The sequence below is a fragment of the Mastomys coucha genome, unplaced genomic scaffold (assembly GCF_008632895.1).
Source record: "Mastomys coucha isolate ucsf_1 unplaced genomic scaffold, UCSF_Mcou_1 pScaffold22, whole genome shotgun sequence".
NCBI classification, from domain to species: domain Eukaryota; kingdom Metazoa; phylum Chordata; class Mammalia; order Rodentia; family Muridae; genus Mastomys; species Mastomys coucha.
In genome coordinates, this window is record NW_022196905.1 from 228,764,140 (window position 1) to 228,782,658 (window position 18,519).

Sequence of the window (18,519 nt, forward strand, 5' to 3'; positions counted from 1 at the left end):
AAAGACAAAGGCAGTGATGGTTGGTGAGGAGGCTTCCACGGGAGTGGAAATGAGGAAACCTAGCCAGTTTACAGCAGGAGGCCCCGACAGGGCTGCCCACAAAGCCTAGCTGAACAATGAGGGCTCAAGATCCAGTATTTTCTCTCAAAATGGGTGGGGGGCGGGGTCAGTCCAGATTTTATTTTTCATTAAGGAATAGCTATAGGGGCGTGAAGGAGAGAAAATCCTTAAGCAGATACACACGAAACCTTCTCATGACAGATCCGAAGAGCACTACATGTAAACGCATCTCCATGACATCCTTTCTTGGAAAAGCCCCAGCATTCCTTGTCTCCATTTATATGCAATGTTCTCTTTAAGAGCCAGCACACAATAAACTTGTAAGAAAATAATAATAAATAAATAACCAAGACGAGCCCAAGTCTAATAAGAGTGCGTGTCTTGAGAGAGGAGAAACAGTTGCGTTTGATCAGAGAGCAGCCGAAGACTAGCCGCAAACTCATCTCCCTTAATTTACATAGATCTGTGCACGCCAAACAGATGAGTGTTTGTGCTTCCAGTAACAGTGCAGGTGCGTCTCCTGCAGGGTCTAAATCTCTACCTCATCAAACTGTTTCACCGGAGTGGGACATGCCCTCTTTCCTGGAACGACTTCAAGTTTTCTCCCCAGCATTCCAGCCACCTGTTTGTGGAGTTCATCCCGTGGAGTCCATGCATGCAATTAGAAACAAGAGAATGAAAATAAATGACCTTGTTTGTTATTTATAACAAAGAAACTCAGCAAAATTAATGCTGTGGAGCTTGACCTCGTGACCCGAGAGAAAAGGCCACCTCATGGCTTTGTGGCCAACACACAATAGCCCGGCAGCTTCTATTGTCCAGCCAGCGTGACTTTTGGATGGTCATTAAAACCGTATATCCAAAATATTAAATGTTTTACAAGTTAGATTAGAGGATTTGCACTTTTTTTTTTTTTAGAAAAAAAGCATGTGTAAAGAGGTGAGTCTAGTTAGCACAAGAGCTTTTCCCTTTAAAGACAGCAAGTAAAATCATTCAGCTTTATCTACTTATTCGGTCCTGTGTCAACACGCTGAAGAAAAGGGAAATATTAAAAAATTTCAAATGAGCACCCTGGGAATTGGAGAGAGTTAAGTCTATCCTAGAAATCAAACAGCAGAAGGCTCTTCGCAAGTGGTCCAGGGAAAACATTTGGTTTCCTTCCTGTTGAGGCTACTGTTGGGCAAGGAAGACCCAGCTTCCTTCAAGATAAACACATTAGGGATGCTGCCCCTGGAGTTGTGTGGTGAAATAACATTGCCTCATTCTCTCCACTGCCATCAACCACACAGCCCACAAGTGGTAGACAGGAAGAAAACAACAAGCACAAGGAAGTGCCTAAAGGTCATTCAATGTTGATCTTAAGATGTGGTGCTTCAGAATGAGCAGCAACTCCGGGTGATGAGTCTCGGGTTTACCTGCATTCCTACCTGTTGCTCTCCTGGCCTCCTCTTTGGTCCCTTCTTCCCTGGTTCACATCAAAAAAGTGTTGAAGTTGCAGCATCAAATATTCAGCCAAGATTTATTTTTTTACATTAAAAGACATCCATGGGGTTTTGCTTTTATCTGTAGTGACTAGCAAACTACCTTCAAATCCTTCTTTATAATTTATCTTTAGCAAATGTTTGGCTTGTATGTCTATTAAATAGACTTATATACTCAGATCAAATAAAAAATATCTTGGTTATAAAAGAGTTCCAATGTGGGAAAGTCTAGGAAAAGCTGTCAGGGTACACAGGTCTTCAGAGATGCTGTGGTCATATATCAGCATCTAGAGCAAGAAAAAGTGATAAATTACATGAGGGAAGCGCTAACTCCCTGGCGAACCTTGTTGGGATTCACCAGTTCGCTAATGCCAAGAGGGGAAGTATGGGGAGTATTTTAATTCAACCTGTCTGAAGAAACCCATTGGGCAGACCAAGACAACATACCAATTATTGTGTGTCAGAAAGTCTGAGCTGTTTTTATTTATTTCATACACACACATTTAATTTTTTTACATAAAAACAAATAATGTGACCCTAACTCATTAGGTTTGGCTTTTGTATGTAGTAAATGAGAAAACTATGTGACTGATGGGGAGGGGGAAGGCAACAGGGGTTCGTTTTTGTTTGTTTTTGTTTTTTGTTTTTTGTTTTTTGGAGGGGAAACTGGGAATGGAGAAATTCGCATGTAAATAAAGAAAATATCTAAAATAAAAAAAAAAATACATCTTCTGACCACATCGACCCCATGTCCTACTCCAACAACTCCAGGATTGCATCCAACCCCTGACTCCTTCCCAACTTCATGTCCTCTTCTTTATTTCTTTCTCTCCCTTTTTGAAACCCCTAAGTCCAATTACTGCTGGCCCATATGAGTATGGATGTAGAGTTGACCCTTGGCCCATGGGCAACCTACTGTATTTGTCAGGGTTCTCTAGAGTCACAGAACTTATGGTAGTCTCTATATAGTAAAGGAATTTATTGATGACTACAGTCTGCAGTCCAACTCCCAACAATGGTCAGCAGCAGCTGTGAATGGAAGTCCAAGGATCTAGCAGTTGCTCAGTCCTATAAAGCAAGCAGTCAAAGAAGAGAGAGAGAGAGAGAGAGAGAGAGAGAGAGAGAGAGAGAGAGAGAGCCTCCCTTCTTCCAATGTCCTTAATATAGGTCTCCAGCAAAAAGTGTGGCCCAGATTAAAGGCCCACACCTTTAATCCCAGATGACTTTGAACTTGGAGATCTTCCTGTCTTAATCTTCTGGGATTCATAGCCACTATGCCTCAAGATCTACATGCCAAGATTCAGGTCAGAAACTTGTATCTCTCAGCCTCCAGATTAGGATCACAGGTGAGCCTCCCAATCCTGGATTATAATTCATTCCAGATATAGTCAAGTTGACAACCAGGAATAGCCACTACACCTACCATGGACAATACTCCTAAAGAAGATAGACTTTCGCTCCCTAGAAGCAATCAACTGCCTTTAGTTCATCAGCTAGGAATGGGGTCTCATGAGCTCCTCCCCCGTCCATGCTGGAATGCTGACGAGTCTTGTGTGGGCAAACACAGTGAGCTCACTCGTGTAACTGTCAGTTCATATCCAGATGAAATTATTTCATACCTGTCGTCCCTGAACTCTTGTTCTTAGAATCATTCTCTCCCTGATCTGGAACGTTCTTTGAGCACCGTGGGAAGGTAGTGTGATACTAATGTCCCAGGTATGGCTGAGCGAGCCACAGACTCTTGACCTCTACACTCTGACCCGTCATGTATTAATCACTTTCTACTGAAAAACAAGCTTCTCTGATGAGGACCTAGAGCTGCATTTACCTATGAGTATATACACATAGGAAGCAGTTGAATGCTATGTCCTTTTAGTAAAATAACAGTGTTAGGTTCTTCTATAGGTCCTATGAGCTTTCCATCCATGGGTTCTTGGCTACATTTATAACACCTGTTTTCTCCTGTAGAGTAAGTCCAAGTCCAATCAGAAAGTCATTGGTTACCACCATAATATTCATGTGACTGTTGTATACATGGGCATGTCTTGCTAGGCGAGTTGTTATTATAGCTCAGTTTCACAGCAGGGTAAGACTGTTGATGACTCTTCTCCCCAAACCAGTTACTTCTCGGTTAGTGTGCTAAAACACCATGTTCAAGGCAACTCACAGAATAATGCTTATTTTGGATATAGGCATGGTGGCAGAAGCAGGAAACTGAAAGCTCACGTCTTGAACCACAGGATGGAGTGGAGCGAGCTAACTGAAAATGACTTAAGGATTTAAACTCTCAAGGTCCACCCCCAGTGGACTTCCATCAGCGGGGCCATATCTCATAAACCTTTCCCAAAGGGCACCTGAGGACCAAGTGTTCAAAAGACTGAGATGATGGGGATGGATGGGGGTATTCTTTATTAAAGCACCACATACCCAGAAACCTGAGTAGTGCCTTCTAGTACTATGAAAGCTAGCCAACAGGGAATAATGCTTCCAGGTCAGAACTCGCTTGACTTCTCCAAGTCTTCAGACCAAGGCATGTGCTAGCTGCAGCAATGTGGTCTTACATCAAGTACCAGTAGGTAATGGAGAAATGGCAATAGCTTGTATTGTTTTGGGCAAATCTCTGACACCCCTAACAAATACTAACAAACAACTTAAACATAGGTACCTTATCTCAGACACTAGGATCTTTTTGTTTGGCAACCAATGTTCTCTGGAAGGAATATTAACTTCCATGTTAATCAATTACATCTAAACAACCCCCTCCCCCATATTGAGGGAGCAGATTGCATTCATAAAAACCTACAGAGCACTAGATTTCTATGTGGCTTTTCAAACCTAGTTCAGCTGTCTCTCCCTGTACCCTCTTTTTCCTTCATATCACCATGTTCTCTTAGCACCCGTCCCTTAATGTATCTCTTACCCCACCTCCTAGCTAAGCCCTTCTTAATCTGAAAGCATCATCAAGTTCTCATGGTGTGCTCTAAGTGCCAAGGTCTTTCAGTAGCTGTGTGTCAGAGTTAGCAACAGGACAGGGTAGTGAGCAGTTCATCTCTCCCAGAACCAGAACCCATGCCAATAAGTTTTATAGACAGGTTTTCGCTGTGCCTTTCCAAGTAAGGCTCCAGAAGAGGAATGGCCCTGTCTGCACTTCCTATGACATGGGAGAGTATTGTAATGGTGAAATGATAAAATCTCCATCACAGAAAAACATGGGTTTGCCAAAGAACTCAAGAAACATGTTGCAGAAACTGTTAGATACTGCGTTGAGGTTGTTTAGAGAAAGGAGTAGCCAGTCATCTAGGATACTGGAAACAGAACACGGAAGCCCTGTCAGAAATACATTTGCAAAATATCATTTTCAGTAGGCAAAAGAGAAGAAGAAATACTCTAAATTAGGGAGGTTTTAAATATACAAAGAAGTCATTTGTGTAATGGGATCCTGAGATCCTATCAGTCATCTCTTCTATAAATGCTTCAGTATGGAGCATATGTAGACAGCTCCAATGGACTGTGTTAGGCTGAAACCCCTATTCATCCCCTGCACAAGCTAGGAAACCCCATCTGCTCTCCTTCCCCTAGCCCCTCCCACAAAGGTAAAACTCCCCCATCCCTCAAAGAAATCTTGGGGCAAAACTCACTCCTCATCTTTGTGTTTCCAGCAAGCAACCCATCCCAGAGTGTCCATCCAGGAGCTCAGTCTTTGACCATGTATAGGCTAAATCCAAGCTCCTAGCTCACACATCACCACCCCACACCCAAGACCCAGAAAACACTCTTGCTTTAGCCTGGTTGTGTGACTTCACTGACCTCCACCTATGAGATCGGTGACCCCAGCTGTCTCCTAATAAACCTGCCTTTATCTACTTTTAATCTGGTCTAACCTGGCCTCTATCTCTATCGGTAGGGTACAGAAAAAGCCTACAGGCTGCTTCTCAGCTACATTCTCATCTACCTATCTACCACTCCCTAGCTCTTTTTTTGAACGTTTTTATTTCTGAAGAGATGCTGTTGTGAGACAGACTTTTCCTAGGGAGATGTAACACACGCATCTACTCACCCCAGAAAGGAAGCCCACAGTAGATCAAAGCATAGATACCACCAAAGTCCAACTTTAGTGAAACAATGAGTTTTGCTGGGGTTTCTTATGGGAATGTGGGTGAGAGTGACTGCCAGGTGCAGAAATGACTCAAGGACAGCTCTGTTACCAAAGCACACCTCACTGTAGTGCCAGTTCACCAAAGCTTGGAACCTGGCACACACTGTCAGCCTTCTGACAGATCAACAGGCTAGGGGTCCAGGAATTGCCTTACAAACTACATGCACACTGATCTCAGTCAGACAAGGATAGTTTATTGAGCATACGTGCTCCAGGACTGGCTGACCAGGACCATAGTGCAAATTTGGGAGCTGAGTCATGACCCTGAGTTAAGATCCTACAGGGTTTTTAAGACCAAAATCCACAAACATCTGTACCAAGTTATTCTATCAGGATTTAGGGATAAGGGAATTTTCTTGGGAACAATGTGTCTTTGTTGTACACTTATCCTGCTCCCATTGATTGGGATATTCAACTGTGACAGAGGACTTGCCTTGTCTAATATTCATGCCTTCACTTGTCTACCAGGACTGGACTTGTCTAACATTATGTCATAACTTGCCAACCAGGATGTCAGTTACCCATATACATGTCTCCATCTGCCAAGTGCTGGAGCACTACTCAGAATGGAAGTCTTATTCCAAACGGTTTCTTATATTGGTGCAGGTCTCCTGTTGGAGTCTACCGTAGGAACCGCTTACAAAGGCAAATACCATAAAAGCTTATACATAGGTGCAGGAAGTGCTGCTGGGTGGTTGGTTCAGGTCCAAGCTTATTGTAGGTAACTATGCAAAACAGTTCTATGGAATTCTGTCATGAATGGTTTCCCAGGGCACAGGATATAACAGAATATGTAATCAATCTTGGCATTAGAAAGTTTCCTAGTAACAGCGGAAACATATGAGAAAGTTTCCTTATGACAGGAGGCTAGCCAGGTAACTGTTACCTAGCCTTAATATTTGACCTACATTTTTTCCATCTAGGTCTTTAATATTTTACCTAGGTCCTAACAGAGACTGTCCTTTTCTGGTGGCTCAACTTATCCAAACCTTTTCCTAGCAGTTCTGCTGGTTTCTAATTCTTCCAGGCTGCTCCGCTGGTCTCTGTGTCTTCTTTGCAGCTTGGTTTGTCTAAAATTGTTTATTTTAGCAGGAAGAGGCCAAGTGAATCTAATCAGTTTCAGGGACTTCCTGAAGCTATATTTTTATTTATTATTCTCTCTCTCTCTCTCTCTCTCTCTGTCTCTCTCTCTCTCTCTCCCCCTCTCCCCCTCTCCCTCCCTCTCTCCCTCTCTTCCTCTTTCCCCTTCTCTCCCTCTCCCCCTCCCTCCCTCTCCTCCTCTCCCCTTCTCCCCGTCTCCCTCTCCCTCTCCCCTCTCTCAAGGATGGAGTATTTCAGTCTGGCCAGGCCCAGGAGTTGGATGGGTAGTATTTGGGGTAGTGATGGGTGGAGGGGGGGCAGGAATGGGAGGATGTGGAATAGGGGTAGGTGGAGATGGATCAGGGGGTCGGAGTTTGGGGTTAGTGCCACATAACAGAGGCTTTTATATGGGGCCTGTTGGTCTTAGGGTAAAAGAAAAATCGGGATGCCATGGAAAGATGCTGTGGTTCTCAAAAGTGTCTGCTCACATCACTTCCACTCACCTTTGTTGGTCAAAGCTGCTCACATACTCACACCTAACGTCCGTGAAGGAGAAAGTATAGCTTTTCCAGAGGGACTGGTCTGGTCCAGGGGGCCTCTAACAGTTTTCAATAGTTAAGTCAGTAACACTAGGCTTGTAATATAATTTCAAAGTTCTCAAACAACTGTGCTGCAACAGTGAGTGTTAAAGGAGGAAGTCCTTGACAAGGTTGGATGTTGGGGAGCGAGGTATTAGGGAGAGGACCTGGGTAGGAAAGGGAACCTAGTAGAATCTGGAGGCCAGGCAACCAAGTGGCTCTTGAAACAAGAGGCTCCGTGGGAGAGCACATAAAATCACAGCCAGGAATTAGACTTTACAATTTGACCCATCTTCAAAAGATTAACTTCACAGTGAATCCTGACTGCATGCCAGCTGTATACTAGATAGCCCCCCACATACATGTGTCTTTTAAGTGTACTGTCATGACTGTAAGTCTTACGGCTCTGAAGGGAAAGATATCCTGGCGGTCGGGAGCTAAGGAATACCACAACGTCACACTGCACAGAAAAACCTAACACGAAAAATTTTTTGGGCAAACCACTAAAGAAGCAGAAAAGAACCATGCAGGAAGCAGGCACTCTACAGGGTTGAGGGGAGGGGGATTTCCAGGGTGGCCTGGGATTGGTGTAGCTTTGTGGCCTGATCTTGGGGCAATGTCAAGGATTGGTGGGATTCTATGGAGCAAGCTCAGAGACTGGTATGATTTTGACCTCAGAGGTTGGTGGGATTCTGTTGTGGCTTGATCATGGGATTTTTCTTTCTCTGTAGTGTGGAGTTTGGCTGCCTGTGTCTCAAGGGGCCGGAAATGGCCCTTACATCCATTAGTCAGCAGGTAGGATCTTGCAAGGACCTTACAATGATATCTCTCCAGTTAGATAAATATTGCTATCGTCTTTCACATTGAAGAAGGGGGGTTCACAGAAGTCAGATGTTGAGCTTAAGGACAGAAAAGTAAAATGGTGTGCTGGCTAGTTTAATGCCAACCTGAGACGAGCTAAAGTCATCTGGAAGCACCTCAGCTGAGAAAATGCTTCTATAAGATGGGGCTGTAGACAAGCCTGTAGGGCATTTTATTGATTAGTGGTTGATGTGGGAGGGCCCAGACCATTGTGGGTGCTACCGTCCCTGAGCTAGTGGGTCTGGATTTTATAAGAAATCACGATGAACAAGCCACAAGGAGCAAGCCAGCAAGCAGGACCCCTCCATGGCTTCTGCATCAGCTCCTGCCAGCAGGTTCCTGTCCTGACTTCCCTCAGTGAAGAACTGTGAGGAGAAATTATAAGCCTAATAAAGCCTTCCTGCCCAGGTTGCTTTGTCCGTAGTGTTTCAGCCCAGCCATAGTAACCCTAACTAAGACAATGGCGGCATAAAGTCATGTATTTCCTTTCAACGACATCACTGCATGGCAGAGAAATAAACATGTCACTTTTCTTCAGCAGCGTCTTCTTTCTCTTCTCATATCTACCGCCTGAAAGCAAGGGGACAGATAAGTCACAGTGTACAGCAAACCTCAAGCTGTATGTGTCACTAAGATGGCATCTCTATAAACACTCCCTGCATGGTACAATATCATAAGTGGCTAGAAAACACACAGTTCTAGGAAGTACTCTCTAGAAAATCCTGTAGTGAAAATGGACCATTTTTCTGAGTTTCCCTGCGGGGGTGGGGAGCACTGTCCAGATTTTCTTGCTGTTATTGGGGGTTGGGTTGCTCATGTGAGCAGTTCTGGCAAGAGAGTTGTGACGTAACATATGATAGACAACTGAGAGCTCATAAACCTCTTCCTTGTCCTATGATGGTGTCCTAGGGTGATATTAGATATTCTAAATGACACAGGTACAAGATGCAAGATATCATGTATGTCCATGTACATGAGCAAAATCATGTATCTTCCTGGTATTCACCTCTGAGGTATTAACGCTTAGTATTCATAGCAGCATAATCCTCCCAGCCTACCCTCACTAGCAAACATCCTTCTGACTTTATTTACTATAAGACCTGAGCACGTCTGTCTTTGTCAAGCCCTGATTCCTAGTGCTGCATATGTAGAGAGGGCCTTTCGTACTATATACACAACATATTGTTGGGATAAAAATGAATGAATCTCAAGTTTAATCTAGGCTCTGGACACTATAAACTTAAGCTACCAATGGTCATCTTTGGAAACCAGTGATTGGCGTGTGTTCCATCATGTGACCTCTTAGGATACGGTCTTTATTTTTTTTTCACTCTCTCAGGAGGCAAACATTCCACGGTTGTGAGAAAGTTGTTTCAAGTCTTTGAGCTTGCCATGTATGATTTCCACACCCTGCACAATTATCTGCAGCAAATGAAATAACACTTCTAGTTTTTTTAATTATCCAGAAAAATGAAAATCCATACCGTTTTTGTGTTTAGCTTTCTTAGGACATATATGCAAGATGGGTAGTTGACAGGAAGGATGTTTTAAAAAAGACCTTTGTTCAGTAACAGTTGCTGAAACCTCCCTTGGCTATCTCCTACATGAACTTGATGTCTGGGGGAGGAGCACCTTTTATCACCTCCTCCAAATACATTCCCTATTCTTCTTGCTTTTCCTTACGCTGTATTCAGATCCTCCTTCTCCCTGGGCATCAGTGTTCATTCAGAGTAGACCTTTCACGACGGTCTTGATCTCACGGTCAGGAATTAGAAGTTCACTGTGGTAGTTCACCTTGGTCGAGAACTTGATAGGATTGGGAAGCATGCAGGCTGGTAGAAAAGCACATCCCTGGCTGTGCCTGCAAAGGCCTGTGCACAGAGGATGAACTACGATGAAAGACTCACCTTGAATGTGAGCAGTACCATGTCATAGATGAGGGATTAAGACAGAATGGAAGGAGAGGGAGAAAGCAAAAGGGCATGAGAATTCTCCACACTGTTCCCCAGCCCTCCCGCCTTAAAACCTCAGCAACTGCAAGCAAAGTAAATCCCTGCTTTTTCAACTTGTTTCCTGGAGTGTTTCCTTACAGCAGTGAGAAAGTCTGACTGATACAGTTAGCCACTGGCCGTGATCCATTTCCGGTCCACGAGGCATGTATAAGAGAGTGCCGAGGGTGTATAACATGAATTTCTTTACTTTTATAAGAAATCAAGAAACAATAACTTCTTCCCCAGGAAATGCCAATGCTATGCTTCAAAACTGCACATATATCGTGTCAGCCCGAAGTGATCTCTGAGGTCAGAGCCACTGTGCAAGTCAGAGGCTGATTTAACAGAAACATAGAAAGAAAGGGGATGCTTGTTAATGCTGTGAGTTACAGATGAACCACACCTGAACCTCTTTTTGTCCTGGTTGCTAGGTATGTAACATAAGAGACTTAGCCTTCAGTATGATTGATTCTATTTTCTGTTACAATGTAGCAATGAATCTCTAACTCCTTGCTTTAGTAGTTGGGGATGCTGTAACAAAATACTGCAGATTGAGTATCTTTTGCAAGAGAAATGTCTTGTGGCCTGGTTTTGGAGGCTGGAGTGCCAGGATGAAGAGCTGGCAGTGTCACTGCCCTCTGCCTTTGGTGTCTCCTCTTGGCTTAGGGATGGGTGTCCTCTCACTGTTTCTTCATGTGGCCTTTTCCATACGCATCTGTTCTCAGTGTCTCTCTGTTCTCATGACCCCCCCTTTTTTTTTTATAAGGATACTGGTCAAACTGTTTCACAGCCTACTGTAAAAGACCTCATTTTAAGGTAACCATATCTTTAAGGGCTCTATCTACAGAAAACAGTCACTTTCTAAGGTACTAGGGGTACTCCAACATATGAACTTGGGAGGGACATGTCCAGCTCACATGTATTTATGCCCAAACTTTGGTTTGTTTTAAACTACAAAAAAGCCCGTATAGAATTAAATGTTATTGTACTAGTTTGCTTCTCTATTGTTGTGATAAGACACTGTCCAGGAGTCGCTTGGGAAGAAAAAGATGTCTTTCACTTATAGATTACAGGTCTTCTGTGAGGGAAGCAGAGGCAGAAACTCAAGGCAGGAACCCGGTGTTAGGAAGTAAAGCAGAGACCATGGAGGAAGTCGGCTTACAGACTTGTTGCCCCCGGCTTGCTCAGCTGCCTTTCTTACACAAGCCAGATCCAACTTTTCAGGAATGGCACCGCCCACAGTGGGCAGGCCCTCTCACATTGTTCAACAATCAAGAGAGCGCCCCCAGCCCAGTCTGAGGAAGGCAATACCTTAGTTGAGAGTCTCTTTTCAGAGGTATCTAGGTTTGCGTCAGATTGATAAAACCTTACCGTTAACAGTCACAGAGTCAAATCTTCTAGAACCAGTGGACTGTTAACTCTCACCATCTTATTTCCCCATTTTGGTTTCAATTTATATCCAATGGCTAAGTTTATTCACCAACAAGATTTGAATGGCAGTAAGATTTTTGGCAACTCCATTGGACCAGGGGATCAGGTCATATATTTTTGATGTAGTTAAGGGGACCTAGAAGCAGGTTAAATAATCACAAAGTTGTTTATCATTGATAAAATGGAGAAAAAGTTGTTAGTGAAGTTTATTCTGCTGTTACTTCTGAATTATTTTTTCATTATAATGTTTTAATGAATAGACTAGGAAATAGAAGGCATGCCTCTGAGATTCTTAAATGCTAAGATGACTGACGCACAAGTTAATGTAGTTGGGAAAAGAACTCAAACTCAAAATATTATTGAAGGAAGAGAAATCTAGGTAGAATCAAAATTAAAGAAAATTAACTGAAATTGACATTAGCTTCCAATTTTGGAAGCACTGCCAGTATTGGCTGGCAAAATAATACAGCAGACCTTAAATTGAGCCTTTTTGTAAATTACAGACCTCTGCGGAGATGTGCCTTCCTTTCTGAGAAAGAAGCCTTTTAATTTGTTGTGTGTTTGTATAAAGTTGGCTTTATAAATGTTTTAGAATAGAATATTCCTGTAATTTTGATTTCGCTTTTACTTAAAGCCAGACATATAATGAGAAAATAATTTGTGTCCCTTGGGCTAACTCCACAACCCAGAAAAATCCTCAAGGAAAGAGGCCCCTTCCTACAATAGCTCAGTGTGGCACAGCTACTATGAGGTACAGTCTAGTCTACGTGACACCCTACTTGCAGGATATAGATGACCATCCATGAGCACATTTCCCTTCAAAGGACAAAAAGAAGATAAATGTATCCACTTGGAGCAATTTCGTTATGCTATTTTTATTTCTTTGCTTTTTCAAAATAATCATATTACACTCTTCTTAATGAATAGATAAGAAATAGATCCTTACTGAAAACTGACACCCAAACATTATTTTTAAAAATATACAGGAAATTAAATACCATATAACAGGTAGTCAGTGTCCATAGTTAGATGAGTCTTCTTTCAAGTTACAGGTCCAGTGCATATTCAGTGAAATCACCAATTTTTTTTTAAAAAAGATTTATCTATTTACTTCATGTGTATGAGTACACTGTAGCTGTACAGATGGCCGTGAGCCATCATGTGACTGCTAGGAATTGAACTCAGGACGGCTCTCTTTGGCCCCTACTCGCTCCGGCCCCTGCTTGCTCTGGCTCCAAACACACCAGAAGAGGGCATCAGATCTCATTATGGGTGGTTGTGAGCCACCATGTGATTGCTGGGATCTGAACTCAGGACCTTCGGAAGAGCAGTCAGTGCTCTTACCCGCTGAGCCATCTTGCCAGCCACAAATCACCAATATTTTATGGAAGACTATGCTACACATATTCTTGAGTACTTGCTTTTCCAATTTAACAATGTACTCTTCCATGGGTAATGGTAGATTTATTATAGATCAGTCGGTAGGCTATGAGCAACTAGGAAGGCAGGATATATTTGTTTGAATGCCTTTGTTTGAAGACAGCATAGAGCCCAAGGCAGCAAGATGGTGAGGAGTTAAGATCTCTAAGAAGCACAAGTACAGAGTGATAAGTTCTACACTCAGTCTTCTTCTGCCATTATACCTCAATTAGATTCATAAGTCATATCCAAAAGATTAGAAACTATGGGACAATACCAAGGAGGAAATGACAATTCACAGCATGCTGTCATTTGAATATGTACTCTAAGGTCAAATGTTGGGAACTTGATGCACAAGAACACAGTGTTGGTAGGCATAATCTAATAAGAAGTGATTAGCTATAAGGGCCATTGTCTCAGGAATGAATTAATCTCTTGATTACTAGAACACATTAGATATCAAAAGAGTAAGATTCTTCTGGTCTCTCTGGGCTGGTGTCTTGAGCGGACCTTGGGCACAAGCTCTGCAGCCAGTCCCACAACATCCAGAGGAAGCTCCACTCCCAGGCGCTCTGACACTCTCAGGATAAGAGGTGACGAGGACTCAACATCTGTCCCAACACTGGGAGTAAATGGGACCAGCAGGACCAGGCACACAGGAACTCTGCCAGCAGAGTGGCTCAGGTTCCTTCCCGTCTCTCTGGTCTGATGTCCTGAGCAGACCTTGGGCCCAGGCTCCACAGCCAGTCCCACAACACCCAGAGGAAGCTACTGCACTCCCAGGTACTCTAACAAGCCCCGGGTGACAGGATCCCAGAATCACAGGATCACAGAGACAGCTTGACTCTGAGGAGTTCTGACACAACCAGGATCACAGGAAAGACTGGCTTCAGTGAGATTTAGCAAGGGCATATAGCATTAGAGATAACCAGATGGTGGGGAACAAGCGTAAGAAAATAAACAACACAAACCAAGGTTACTTGGCATCATCAGAACCCAATTCTCCCACCATAGCAACTCCTGGATACACCATCACACTGGAAACACAAGATTAAGATCTAAAATCACTTATCAGGATGATGATACAGGACTTTAAGAAAGACATAAATAGCACCCTCAAAGAAATACAGGAGAACACAGTTAAACAGCTAGAAGCTCTTAAAAAGGAAACACAAAAATCCCTTAAAGAACTACAGGAAAACAGGTGAAGGAAATGAGCAAAACCATCCAGAATCTAAAAATGGAAATAGAAACAATAAAGAAATCAGAAAGAGAGACAACTCTGGAGATACAAAACCTAGGAAAGAAATCAGGCTTCATAGATACAAGCATCACCAACAGAATACAAGAGATAGAAGAGAGAATCTCAGGGGCAGAAGACACCTTAGAAAAGATTGACACAACAGTCAAAGAAAATGCAAAAAGCAAAAAGCTCCTAACCCAAAACATCCAGGAAATCCAGGATGCACTGAGAAGACCAAACCTAAGGATAATAGGTATAGAAGAGAGTGAAGAATCCCAATGTAATGGGCTAGTAAATATCTTTAACAAAATTATAGAAGAAAACTTTCCTAACCTAAAGAAAGAGATGCCATGAACATACAAGAAGCCTACAGAACTCCAAATAGACTGGACCAAAAAAGAAATTCCTCCCGTCACATAATAATCAAAACACCAAATACACTAAAAAAAGAATTTTAAAAACAGTAAGGGAAAAAAGACAAGTAACATATAAAGGCAGGCCTATCAGAATTAGGCCAGACATCTCACCAGAGACTATGAAAATTAGAAGATCCTGGGCAGATGTCATACAGACCCCACAAGAACACAAATGCCAGCCCAGGCTACTATACCTAGCAAAACTCTCAATTACCATAGATGGAAAAAACAAGATATTCCATGACAAAACAAAATTTACACAGTATCTTTCCACAAATCCAGCCCTACAAAGGATAATAGATGGAAAACATCAACATAAGGAGCAAAACTACACCCTAGAAGAAGCAAGAAAGTAATCTTTCAACAAATCCACACAAATCTAATTCTACCTCTTACAACGAAACAACAGGAAGTGACAATTACCTTTTCTTAATACCTTAATATGAAAATTAATATTACCAATATATCCTAATCAATTGAAATCCAAAAATATGAGGAATTAGAAATTTGTTGATTGTCATCCAATCTCTAATTTGATAATTGGAGAAATAGGTCCAATAATGTACAATCTATATGTACTTTCAGCTTGTTTGTGACAGTGTCTTGCTGTGTACAACATAAGGGTCTTAAAATCTTGCTTCTCCTATCTCAGCCGCTCTATTAGTAGTATTGTTTATTTTATGTTTTTACACTATACTATGGTTTTCAGAACACCTTATACATTGCAAAAGTATTTATATACCCAAGGGAGACATAGACAATTAACTTGGGAGGTGGCTTGTAGGAAAGAGAACAACAAAGAGAGAGACTGAATGCTTTGTTTGACATTTGTAGCTCTTGTATCAAGTTTGAAGAAGAGGACTTTATAAGTTACTCTTTCTCTGAGATGAATACTTTTCCAAATTATCACAGCTAATAAACCAGATTCTTACCAGCACCTAATGTCTGTGCCACCCTCTAAGCAGAACCATTGTTCATTGAAACAGTTGGTGAATGACTTTATGGATAGACGATCTTAATACACACACCATTTCTTAAATGAATGTAACCTGTTCTCTGTGGGCTGAGAATAAAGTCACTCACTCAAGTCAAATAGTTTTGACCATAGCAGGAAGTCTCTATCCAAAAATCGTGCCTACAATTCATTCCTCGGCACAGCAGAACTGTCAACTCTCAGCTTAGCTACGATGGAGGTAAAATCCTTTGGTGATGTGAGGGTCATTGAAGTACAGCCTTATTACAATGAAATCCAATGTCTAAAAATTGTTCTTATTTTGGGCTTGTACAACAGTAATATCCAAGATTTTAAACTCTACTAAATACAAAACAAACAAACAAACAAAAATACTTTATATATTTATGTTCATTTAAGAAAATACTAGTAGTGATGTATTTATTTTGAAATATATAGTTAATATGTTTGGAGTTATTTAAAATTTATATTGAGGAAAACGTATGTATTTTCAGTATTGCTGTAGACAAGCATCTACATAAGACTGTTAAATTGATTGTTGTTTTATATCAAACAACTTTTATAATACTCATTTTTATTGTTATAGTATTTTATAAATTTTAAGGAATATGCCAAAATGATATTGTAGGTATTGAAGGGGGTGTCTCTGGGAGGAGTTGGGGTACAAAGGGAGACAAGAACGTGATTTAATTCTATTTACTTAAAATATGTTTTTAAATGTTAACAAATTCAGATAAATTGAAATCATGTAACTTTTCTCATCATAATGCAATAAAAGTTAAAAAAAAAAGGAGTAAGCTATTTTAAGATAGAGATCAGCCTTCAACTTACTCTGTTATGTTTCTTGCCCTTTGGTTTTCTCTGGGGCAGGGGTGGCAGGGGGAGACCATAGCCTAGAAACCCTCATAAGATGCCAGCCTCGTTGTATTGGGTTTCCCAGCCTCCAAAATGCTAAGAAACACATCTAATTCTTTATGAGTCTCCAGCCTGCAGCATTCTATTATAGCAACTATAGCGAAACCTACCAAGGAGAAGCTACCATGCCAAGCATCATAGGTTTTCAGCTGACATCACAAAGGGTTAGGCCCTAGAACTGAGAGTCAACTAAAAATAGACCAGTTCCGTGAAGAATGAAGTTCAGATCTGAGTAACCTTAATCCCTGATCAGATTAATGATCCATCCATCTCTACATTGTTTACTGGGTGAGGTCAAGGTATGGGAAGGGGAGAGCAAATCTTTGTAAAAGTACTCAGACTCTCAAACTATCTTAGTTTTGTTTTTATTTATACACGAAATCTACTCCTACACTATCAGTCATCTCTGAAGACAGGACCATGTGACCGGAGATACAGATTTGGGGGACATACCTAAAGTGTGTCCAAACTTCGAAGTTATTAGACATGGGCTTTTAAAAGCCATGGTGATACCAGTACTCCACACCCCAGACCTTACTCAAGAGAGACAGATGTTCCTCAGCTACAACGAGGTTACGACCTGATAAACCCATTCTAAATAAAAGACATTGCAGTTTGAACTTCAATAGTCTTAGTGTTGCCAAGCATCCTAGCTTAGCTTTAGCCTCTCTGGAACATACTCAGAACACAGATCTTAGCCTATAGCCTTTCAAAATTATCTAACCTAGCACCTGTTTTATAATAAAGTGATAACTATTTCATGTAGCTACTGAATACCCATATTTTCCAAATGCTAGCATGTAGAGCACTTTCTTGTTTACCCTGGTGATTCCACAGCTAGGTGGGATATGTAGCTTGCTGTTGCCCAGCATCCTAAGAAATGTCACGGTATATGCAGCTAGGCTGGAAGAGGATTAAAATTCAAAAGTTTAAGTATAATTTCTACTGAATACATATTGCTTTTGTAGCATAGACAGATCCAAAAGAGTGTTAACCCAGCCATCATAAGCCATGGGATTTCTACACTTAGTACATAGTCTTTGCTCAGTGTATTTCCTTAGTAAATATTTAGTGATGTATACTAGTAAATTAGTTCAAAGTTAATGGCACTGGTATATTGACAATTTAAGCCTAAATAATTTATGTGTGATTTAATTGCAATTTCTAGAGATTCTACCATAACCCAAAGATCCTACCATAAGTCAAAATGATTTGATGTAGTACACAGGCACTAAATTACATGGAGAAAGTCACTCACTCCTCATCATCATCCTCTTCCTCCTCCTCCTCCTCCTCTTCTTCCTCTTCCTCCTCCTCCTCCTCCTCCTCCTCTTCTTCTTTATTAAATTATTTTATTTATTTACATTCCAAAAATTTCCCCCCTTCCCAGTGCCCCCTCCCTGAGTTCTCCCATACCTCCATAACCCCCACCTCTGAGAGGGTGCTGCCCCACCCTCACCCACCTCCACCTCACCCCCAGCAGCATCCCTCTTCCCTGGGGCATCAAGTTTCCACAGGATTAAACACATCCTCTCCCACTGAGGCCATACAAGGCAGTTCTCTGCTACACATGTGCCCGGGGCCATGAACCAGCCCATGTATGCTCCTTGGTTTTTGGCTTAGTAGCTGGGAGCTCTGACAGGTTAGTTGATACTAACAGGTTAGTTGACAGGTTAATTGATACTGTTTGTTCTTCCTATGGGGTTGCAATGCTATTCAGCTCCTTCAGCCTTTCCTCTGACTCTTCCATATTGGCCCGATCTCAATCCAATGGTTGGCTGTAAGTATCTGCATTTGTCTCAGTCAGTTGCTGGTAGAGCCTCTCAGAGGACAGGCATTGCCAGACTCCTGTCTGTAGGCACAACATGGTCTCAGTAATCGTGTCAGGATTTGGTATGTGCGCTTGGAATAGATC

The 18,519-nt window shown here is 41.9% G+C and overlaps 2 long non-coding RNA genes across 2 annotated transcripts in view; one reads left to right on the plus strand and one right to left on the minus strand.

Moving 5' to 3' along the window:
* Window positions 1-8,359: 8,359 nt before the first annotated feature.
* LOC116067912 lies at window positions 8,360-16,669 on the minus strand. Its single transcript, XR_004109337.1, has 3 exons — window positions 16,521-16,669; window positions 9,900-10,087; window positions 8,360-8,786 (listed from the first exon to the last, which is right to left on the minus strand). It is a non-coding gene; the product is annotated as an uncharacterized LOC116067912 (long non-coding RNA).
* Window positions 10,985-18,519, plus strand: part of LOC116067913 — a 43,878-nt gene continuing 36,343 nt past the window's right edge. The window contains exon 1 of the long non-coding RNA XR_004109338.1: window positions 10,985-11,023. This is a non-coding gene — a long non-coding RNA (uncharacterized LOC116067913). The remainder of the gene's footprint in view (window positions 11,024-18,519) is intronic.